This window comes from Canis aureus, unplaced genomic scaffold, assembly GCF_053574225.1.
Source record: "Canis aureus isolate CA01 unplaced genomic scaffold, VMU_Caureus_v.1.0 ptg000328l_RagTag, whole genome shotgun sequence".
Classification (NCBI taxonomy): domain Eukaryota; kingdom Metazoa; phylum Chordata; class Mammalia; order Carnivora; family Canidae; genus Canis; species Canis aureus.
The window spans coordinates 5,561-16,719 of NW_027554556.1; the positions used below are offsets into that span (position 1 = coordinate 5,561).

The 11,159-nt window shown below is 39.0% G+C and overlaps 1 pseudogene; it reads left to right on the plus strand.

Annotated features, from left to right (window-relative positions):
* The first annotated feature begins 306 nt into the window (after positions 1–306).
* LOC144310006 (18S ribosomal RNA) lies at positions 307–1,261 on the plus strand (annotated as a pseudogene).
* The last annotated feature ends 9,898 nt before the right edge of the window (positions 1,262–11,159 follow it).

Here is an 11,159-nt window from a genome sequence, read left to right on the forward strand (position 1 = left end):
TCATCTATTATACACTTATTTATGTCCTGCCAAACCCCAAAAACAGGACTAAGTGCATACAATACTCACAAGCTTTATTTAAATTGTATACAAATGTATTGCTACTCTAGTTAACTTAACACAACAGTCTTACACGCATTCGATCTCGTGGTCTATCTATAGATAGCATCCCCTTTTTTTTTCCTCTCATATTTACTATGTATTTTATTTATTATACACACTACAATTTCAGTATAAGTTAATGTAGCTTAATTAATAAAGCAAGGCACTGAAAATGCCAAGATGAGTCGCACGACTCCATAAACACAAAGGTTTGGTCCTAGCCTTCCTATTAGTTCTTAGTAGACTTACACATGCAAGTCTCCACGCCCCAGTGAGAATGCCCTTAAAATCAGCAGTGATCTAAAGGAGCAGGTATCAAGCACACTCTTAAGTAGCTCATAACACCTTGCTAAGCCACACCCCCACGGGATACAGCAGTGATAAAAATTAAGCCATAAACGAAAGTTTGACTAAGCCATACTAAAAAGGGTTGGTAAATTTCGTGCCAGCCACCGCGGTCATACGATTAACCCAAACTAATAGGCCCACGGCGTAAAGCGTGTTTAAGATACCTTTGCACTAAAGTTAAAACTTAACTAAGCCGTAAAAAGCTACAGTTACCATAAAATAGACCACGAAAGTGACTTTATAATAATCTGACTACACGATAGCTAAGACCCAAACTGGGATTAGATACCCCACTATGCTTAGCCCTAAACATAGATAATTTTACAACAAAATAATTCGCCAGAGGACTACTAGCAATAGCTTAAAACTCAAAGGACTTGGCGGTGCTTTATATCCCTCTAGAGGAGCCTGTTCTATAATCGATAAACCCCGATAAACCTCACCACCCTTTGCTAATTCAGTCTATATACCGCCATCTTCAGCAAACCCTCAAAAGGTAGAATAGTAAGCACAATCATTTTACATAAAAAAGTTAGGTCAAGGTGTAACTTATGGGGTGGGAAGAAATGGGCTACATTTTCTACCCAAGAACATTCCACGAACGTTTTTATGAAATTAAAAACTGAAGGAGGATTTAGTAGTAAATTAAGAATAGAGAGCTTAATTGAATAGGGCCATGAAGCACGCACACACCGCCCGTCACCCTCCTCAAGTAATAAGACACAACCATAACCATATTAACTTAACTAAGACACAAGAGGAGACAAGTCGTAACAAGGTAAGCATACCGGAAGGTGTGCTTGGATTAATCAAAGTGTAGCTTAACTAAAGCGTCTGGCCTACACCCAGAAGATTTCATTACTTATGACCACTTTGAACAAAAGCTAGCCCAACTAACCCCAAACTTAAGTATCACAGACATATAAAGTAAAACATTTAGTTAAATAATAAAAGTATAGGAGATAGAAATTTTAATTGGAGCGATAGAGATAGTACCGTAAGGGAATGATGAAAGACATCTTAACAGTATTAAACAGCAAAGATTACCCCTTTTACCTTTTGCATAATGAACTAGCCAGAAACGACTTAACAAAGAGAACTTAAGCTAAGCTCCCCGAAACCAGACGAGCTACCCATAAACAATCTAAAAGGATCAACTCATCTATGTAGCAAAATAGTGAGAAGATTTGTGGGTAGAGGTGAAAAGCCTAACGAGCCTGGTGATAGCTGGTTGCCCACAAACAGAATTTTAGTTCAACTTTAAATTTACCTAAAAAAAACAAAATTTTAATGTAAATTTAAAATATAGTCTAAGAAGGTACAGCTTCTTAGAATCAGGATACAACCTTTATTAGAGAGTATATACTAACATCACCATAGTTGGCTTAAAAGCAGCCACCAATTGAGAAAGCGTTCCAGCTCAACAAACAATATAACTTAATCCCAATCATATTACATCAACTCCTAATTATACCTCCTGGGCCATTCTATTTAAATATAGAAGCAACAATGCTAGTATGAGTAACAAGAACTATTTTCTCCCCGCATAAGCTTATATCAGAAACGGATAGACCACTGATAGTTAACAATCTGATAATATCAACCCAAAAATGAAATACTTATCTACCCTATTGTTAACCCAACACAGGCATGCATTTAAGGAAAGATTAAAAGGAGTAAAAGGAACTCGGCAAACACAAACCCCGCCTGTTTACCAAAAACATCACCTCCAGCATTTCTAGTATTGGAGGCACTGCCTGCCCAGTGACACTTGTTTAACGGCCGCGGTATCCTGACCGTGCAAAGGTAGCATAATCATTTGTTCTCTAAATAAGGACTTGTATGAATGGCCACACGAGGGTTTAACTGTCTCTTATTCCCAATCAGTGAAATTGACCTTCCCGTGAAGAGGCGGGAATGCCACAATAAGACGAGAAGACCCTATGGAGCTTTAATTAACTAACCCAAACTTATGGATACTAAATACCTACAAGGCATAACATTACACCATTATTGTGGGTTAGCAATTTAGGTTGGGGTGACCTCGGAATATAAAAAAACTCCCGAGTGATTAAAATTTAGACCCACAAGTCAAAATATAACATCACTTATTGATCCAATAATTTTTGATCAACGGAACAAGTTACCCTAGGGATAACAGCGCAATCCTATTCAAGAGTCCATATCGACAATAGGGTTTACGACCTCGATGTTGGATCAGGACATCCTAATGGTGCAGCAGCTATTAAGGGTTCGTTTGTTCAACGATTAAAGTCCTACGTGATCTGAGTTCAGACCGGAGTAATCCAGGTCGGTTTCTATCTATTATATAACCTCCCCCAGTACGAAAGGACAAGGGATGTAAGGCCTACCTCACAAAGGCGCCTTAAAACTAATAGATGAAGTCAACTCAATCTAACCAGTTTATCTCCTCATAAGCCCGAGAAAAGGGGCTTTGTTAGGGTGGCAGAGCCCGGTAACTGCGTAAAACTTAAACCTTTATTATCAGAGGTTCAATTCCTCTCCCTAACAAAATGTTCTTTATCAACATTATCTCTCTTATCATCCCAATCCTTCTTGCCGTAGCCTTCCTCACCCTCGTTGAACGAAAAGTCTTAGGCTACATACAACTTCGAAAAGGGCCTAATATCGTAGGCCCCTACGGCCTCCTTCAACCAATCGCAGATGCAGTAAAACTCTTCACAAAAGAACCTCTACGACCACTTACATCCTCCATATCAATATTCATTCTAGCCCCCATTCTAGCTCTATCACTAGCCCTAACTATATGAATCCCTCTCCCAATGCCCTACCCACTCATTAATATAAACTTAGGAGTCCTATTCATACTAGCAATATCAAGTCTCGCCGTATACTCCATCCTTTGGTCAGGATGAGCCTCAAACTCCAAATACGCTCTAATCGGAGCCCTCCGAGCAGTAGCTCAAACAATCTCATATGAAGTAACACTAGCAATCATTCTCCTATCAGTCCTCCTAATAAACGGGTCATTTACACTATCCACACTAATTATCACCCAAGAACATATATGACTAATCTTTCCGGCCTGGCCCCTAGCCATGATATGATTCATTTCTACTCTAGCAGAAACTAACCGAGCCCCCTTCGACTTAACTGAAGGAGAATCCGAACTAGTTTCTGGATTTAACGTAGAGTATGCAGCGGGTCCTTTTGCCCTATTCTTTCTAGCAGAGTACGCAAATATCATTATAATAAATATCCTCACAACAATTCTATTCTTCGGTGCATTCCACAACCCATTTATACCAGAACTCTACTCTATTAACTTCACTATAAAAACCCTCTTACTAACTATCTGCTTCCTATGAATTCGAGCATCATACCCTCGATTCCGCTATGATCAATTAATACACTTATTGTGAAAAAATTTTCTACCCCTAACTTTAGCCCTATGCATATGACATGTTGCCTTACCCATTATTACCGCGAGTATCCCACCCCAAACATAAGAAATATGTCTGATAAAAGAGTTACTTTGATAGAGTAAATAATAGAGGTTTAAATCCTCTTATTTCTAGAATAATAGGCTTCGAACCTAATCTTAAGAATTCAAAGATCTTCGTGCTACCAAACTTACACTATATTCTACAGTAAGGTCAGCTAAATTAAGCTATCGGGCCCATACCCCGAAAATGTTGGTTTATACCCTTCCCGTACTAATAAAACCCCCTATTCTCACTATTATTATAGCAACTATCATGGCAGGGACCATAATCGTCATACTAAGCTCGCACTGATTACTGATCTGAATTGGATTCGAAATAAACATGCTAGCCATCATCCCTATCCTCATAAAAAAGTATAATCCACGAGCCATAGAAGCCTCTACAAAATATTTTCTTACACAAGCTACTGCCTCAATATTACTAATAATAGGAGTCACCATTAACCTTCTTTACTCCGGCCAATGAGTAATCTCAAAAATCTCAAACCCCATCGCATCCATCATAATAACCACCGCCCTAACAATAAAACTAGGCCTATCTCCATTCCACTTCTGAGTTCCCGAAGTAGCACAAGGAGTAACACTTATATCAGGAATAATCCTACTAACATGACAAAAAATCGCACCTATATCCATCCTATATCAAATCTCCCCATCAATTAACACCAACCTTCTTATACTAATAGCCCTCGCATCCGTTCTAGTAGGAGGCTGAGGCGGACTAAATCAAACTCAACTACGAAAAATCATAGCATACTCCTCCATTGCCCACATAGGCTGAATAGCCGCTATCATTATTTACAACCCTACAATAATAATCCTAAACTTAACTTTATATATTCTAATAACACTATCTACCTTCATACTATTCATATTAAACTCATCCACCACAACCTTATCCTTATCCCACATATGAAATAAATTTCCCCTAATCACCTCCATAATCTTAATCTTAATATTATCCCTAGGAGGACTACCCCCATTATCTGGCTTCATCCCTAAATGAATAATTATTCAAGAATTAACAAAAAATAACATAATTATTATTCCAACACTAATAGCCATCACCGCTCTACTTAACTTATATTTCTACCTGCGACTCACATATAGCACCGCACTTACCATATTCCCGTCCACAAATAACATAAAAATAAAATGACAATTCGAGTACACAAAAAAGGCAACCCTACTACCCCCCTTAATCATTATCTCAACTATACTACTCCCGCTAACACCTATATTATCAGTCTTGGACTAGGAGTTTAGGTTAGACCAGACCAAGAGCCTTCAAAGCTCTAAGCAAGTGCTATACACTTAACCCCTGACCAAATCACCTCTAAGGGCTGCAAGAATCTATCTTACATCAATTGAATGCAAATCAAACACTTTAATTAAGCTAAGCCCTCCCTAGATTGGTGAGCTTCTACCTCACGAAATTTTAGTTAACAGCTAAATACCCTAGTAACTGGCTTCAATCTACCTTCTCCCGCCGCGTAGAAAAAAAAGGCGGGAGAAGCCCCGGCGGCGTCTAGGCTGCTTCTTTGAATTTGCAATTCAATATGAAAATTCACCACAGAGCTTGGCAAAAAGAGGACTTAAACCTCTATTTTTAGATTTACAGTCTAATGCTTTTATCAGCCATTTTACCTATGTTCATTAACCGATGACTGTTCTCTACTAATCACAAAGATATTGGTACTTTATACTTACTATTTGGAGCATGAGCCGGCATAGTAGGCACTGCCTTGAGCCTCCTCATCCGAGCCGAACTAGGTCAGCCCGGTACTTTACTAGGCGACGATCAAATTTATAACGTCGTCGTAACCGCCCATGCTTTCGTAATAATCTTCTTCATAGTCATGCCCATTATAATTGGGGGCTTTGGAAACTGACTAGTGCCATTAATAATTGGTGCTCCGGACATGGCATTCCCCCGAATAAATAACATGAGCTTCTGACTTCTTCCTCCATCTTTTCTTCTACTATTAGCATCTTCTATGGTAGAAGCAGGTGCAGGAACGGGGTGGACCGTTTACCCCCCACTGGCTGGCAATCTGGCCCATGCAGGAGCATCCGTTGATCTTACAATTTTCTCCTTACATTTAGCCGGAGTCTCTTCTATTTTAGGGGCAATTAATTTCATTACTACTATTATCAACATAAAACCCCCTGCAATATCCCAGTATCAAACCCCCCTATTTGTATGATCAGTACTAATTACAGCAGTTCTACTCCTACTATCCCTGCCTGTACTGGCTGCTGGAATTACAATACTTTTAACAGACCGTAATCTTAATACGACATTTTTCGATCCCGCTGGAGGAGGAGACCCTATCCTATATCAACACTTATTCTGATTCTTCGGACATCCTGAAGTTTACATTCTTATCCTGCCAGGGTTCGGAATAATTTCTCACATTGTCACTTACTACTCAGGGAAAAAAGAGCCTTTCGGCTATATAGGAATAGTATGGGCAATAATATCTATTGGGTTTTTAGGCTTTATCGTATGAGCTCACCATATGTTTACTGTAGGAATAGACGTAGACACACGAGCATACTTCACATCCGCCACTATAATTATCGCTATTCCAACAGGAGTAAAAGTATTTAGTTGACTGGCAACACTTCACGGAGGCAATATTAAATGATCTCCAGCTATGCTATGAGCTTTAGGGTTTATTTTCTTATTCACAGTAGGCGGGCTAACAGGCATTGTCCTAGCTAATTCGTCCTTAGACATCGTTCTTCATGATACGTATTATGTTGTAGCTCATTTTCACTATGTGCTCTCAATGGGAGCAGTTTTTGCCATTATGGGAGGATTTGCCCACTGATTCCCCTTATTCTCAGGTTATACTCTTAACGATACTTGAGCAAAGATTCACTTTACAATTATATTTGTGGAGTAAATATAACTTTCTTCCCTCAGCATTTCCTAGGTTTATCCGGAATACCTCGTCGGTACTCTGACTATCCAGATGCATATACCACCTGAAATACCGTCTCCTCTATAGGATCGTTTATCTCGCTTACAGCGGTGATGCTTATAATTTTTATAATCTGAGAGGCCTTTGCATCCAAACGAGAAGTTGCTATAGTAGAACTTACTACAACTAATATTGAATGACTACATGGATGTCCCCCTCCATATCACACGTTCGAAGAACCTACATATGTAATCCAAAAATAAGAAAGGAAGGAATCGAACCCCCTAAAATTGGTTTCAAGCCAATGTCATAACCACTATGTCTTTCTCAATCAGGAGGTATTAGTAAAATATTACATAACTTTGTCAAGGTTAAATTATAGGTGAAACCCCTATATACCTCTATGGCGTACCCATTTCAACTCGGATTACAGGACGCAACCTCCCCTATTATAGAGGAGCTACTTCATTTTCATGACCATACACTAATAATTGTATTCTTAATCAGTTCTTTAGTTCTCTACATCATTTCCCTAATATTGACTACAAAATTAACTCATACAAGCACAATAGACGCACAGGAAGTAGAAACAGTATGAACTATCCTACCCGCCATTATCCTAATCCTAATCGCTCTACCTTCCCTCCGAATCCTTTATATAATAGACGAAATCAATAACCCCTCTTTAACCGTGAAAACAATAGGCCACCAATGATACTGAAGCTATGAATATACTGATTATGAAGACTTAAACTTTGACTCCTACATAATCCCAACACAAGAATTAAAGCCAGGAGAACTCCGACTATTAGAAGTAGACAACCGAGTTGTCCTCCCAATAGAAATAACCATCCGAATACTTATTTCTTCAGAAGACGTTTTGCATTCATGAGCTGTTCCATCACTAGGTCTAAAAACTGACGCTATTCCAGGACGACTAAACCAAACCACCCTTATAGCCATACGACCGGGACTGTATTATGGCCAGTGCTCTGAAATCTGCGGATCTAACCATAGCTTTATACCCATTGTTCTTGAAATAGTCCCCCTATCTTATTTTGAAACCTGATCTGCCTTAATAGTATAACCTAGACTAGACTTACTCATTAAGAAGCTATAAAGCATTAACCTTTTAAGTTAAAGACTGGGAGTTTTAACCTCCCCTTAATGAAATGCCACAGCTAGACACATCCACCTGATTTATTATAATCTTTTCAATATTTCTCACCCTCTTCATTCTATTCCAACTAAAAATTTCAAATCACCACTACCCGGAAAACCCAATAACCAAGTCTACTAAAATCACTAGTCAACATAATCCTTGAGAAAACAAATGAACGAAAATTTATTCGCCTCTTTCGCTGCCCCCTCAATAATAGGTCTCCCTATTGTAGTACTGATCGTCATATTCCCTTCCATTTTATTCCCAGCACCCAATCGCCTAATCAATAATCGGTTAATCTCCATTCAGCAATGATTAATTCAATTAACATCAAAACAAATACTAGCAATTCATAATCAAAAGGGACGAACCTGAGCTCTCATACTTATATCACTAATTCTATTCATTGGTTCAACTAACCTACTTGGACTACTACCCCACTCATTTACGCCCACGACACAACTCTCTATAAACCTCGGAATAGCAATCCCCCTATGAGCAGGGACAGTAATTACCGGTTTCCGCTATAAGACCAAAGCATCCTTGGCACACTTTCTACCCCAAGGCACCCCTCTTCCCCTAATTCCAATACTAGTAATCATCGAAACTATTAGTCTATTCATTCAACCCATAGCTCTAGCCGTTCGATTAACCGCCAATATTACTGCAGGACACCTCCTAATCCATTTGATTGGAGGGGCTACCTTAGCTCTTATTAATATTAGCGCGACCACAGCTTTCATCACTTTTATTATTTTAATTCTATTTACGATTCTAGAGTTTGCTGTTGCCTTAATTCAAGCCTATGTCTTTACCTTACTAGTAAGTCTATACTTACATGACAACACCTAATGACCCACCAAACTCACGCTTACCATATAGTTAACCCAAGCCCATGACCGCTAACAGGAGCCCTTTCTGCCCTTCTTATAACATCGGGTCTTATCATATGATTTCACTATAACTCAATATCCCTACTTACATTAGGATTCACAACCAACCTGCTAACCATATACCAGTGATGACGAGATGTGATCCGAGAAGGCACATTCCAAGGACATCACACCCCTATTGTACAAAAAGGACTACGGTACGGAATAGTTCTTTTTATTGTATCAGAAGTATTTTTCTTTGCAGGCTTCTTTTGAGCCTTTTACCATTCCAGCCTAGCCCCTACTCCTGAACTTGGAGGTTGCTGACCTCCCACCGGCATTATTCCTCTTAACCCACTAGAAGTTCCTCTACTCAACACCTCAGTCCTCCTAGCCTCCGGAGTATCTATTACTTGAGCCCATCATAGTTTAATAGAAGGCAATCGTAAACACATACTTCAAGGCCTATTTATTACAATCTCCTTAGGCGTATATTTTACACTATTACAGGCCTCCGAATACTACGAGACATCTTTTACAATCTCCGACGGAGTGTACGGATCTACCTTTTTTATAGCTACTGGGTTTCACGGACTACATGTAATTATTGGCTCCACATTCCTTATCGTGTGCTTTCTCCGACAACTATACTACCACTTCACATCAAACCACCACTTCGGATTTGAAGCCGCTGCATGATATTGACACTTTGTTGATGTAGTCTGACTATTCTTATATGTATCTATTTATTGATGAGGATCCTATTTCTTTAGTATAACTAGTACAATTGACTTCCAATCAGTTAGCTCCAGATCAACCTGGAAAGAAGTAATAAACGTAATACTAACCTTGATAACTAATGTAACCCTAGCGTCCTTACTTGTACTAATCGCATTCTGACTTCCCCAACTAAATATTTATACAGACAAGACAAGCCCCTACGAATGTGGTTTTGACCCCATGGGATCTGCTCGCCTACCTTTCTCTATAAAATTCTTCCTAGTTGCCATCACATTCCTGCTTTTCGACCTAGAAATCGCACTCCTACTCCCACTTCCCTGAGCGTCACAAACCAACAAGTTGACAACAATACTTATCATAGCACTCCTACTAATCTCCCTCCTAGCTGCAAGCCTAGCGTACGAATGAACCGAAAAGGGGCTAGAATGAACCGAATATGATAATTAGTTTAAGCCAAAACAAATGATTTCGACTCATTAGATTATGATTTATCTCATAATTATCATATGTCCATAGTATATATTAATATCTTTCTGGCATTCATTCTTTCTCTAATAGGTATACTTGTTTATCGATCACACCTAATATCATCGCTACTATGCTTAGAGGGCATAATATTATCACTATTTGTAATAATATCTGTAACTATTCTCAACAACCACCTTACATTAGCCAGCATGATACCAATCGTACTACTAGTATTTGCTGCCTGCGAAGCAGCATTAGGACTATCTCTACTAGTTAAGTATCTAACACCTACGGGACTGATTACGTACAAAACCTAAACCTCTTACAATGCTAAAAATTATCATCCCCACTATCATACTGATCCCCCTTACATGAGTATCAAAGCCTAACATAATCTGAATTAACACGACAACATATGGTTTGCTAATCAGCTTAATCAGCTTATTCTACCTGAATCAACCAAATGATAATACATTGAACCCCTCCTTAATATTTTTCTCTGACTCCCTATCAGCACCGCTACTAGCACTTACAACATGACTTCTACCCCTTATACTTATAGCAAGCCAACACCATTTATCAAAAGAACCCTTAACTCGAAAAAAACTATATATTTCAATACTGATTCTTCTCCAGTTGTTCCTAATTATAACTTTCACCGCCTCTGAACTTATCTTCTTTTACATCCTATTTGAGGCAACACTAATCCCAACCCTGATCATTATTACCCGATGGGGGAATCAAACTGAACGACTAAACGCAGGGCTCTACTTCTTATTTTATACTTTAATAGGATCTCTCCCACTCCTAGTAGCTCTCCTTTACATCCACAATTTCATGGGCTCCCTAAATTTTCTCATAATTCAATACTGAATTCAACCTCTGCCAAACTCCTGATCTAATGTTTTCTTATGATTGGCATGCATGATAGCATTCATAGTAAAGATACCTCTATACGGCCTCCACTTGTGACTACCAAAAGCACACGTAGAGGCCCCTATTGCCGGCTCCATGGTACTTGCCGCCGTACTCCTGAAATTAGGAGGCTA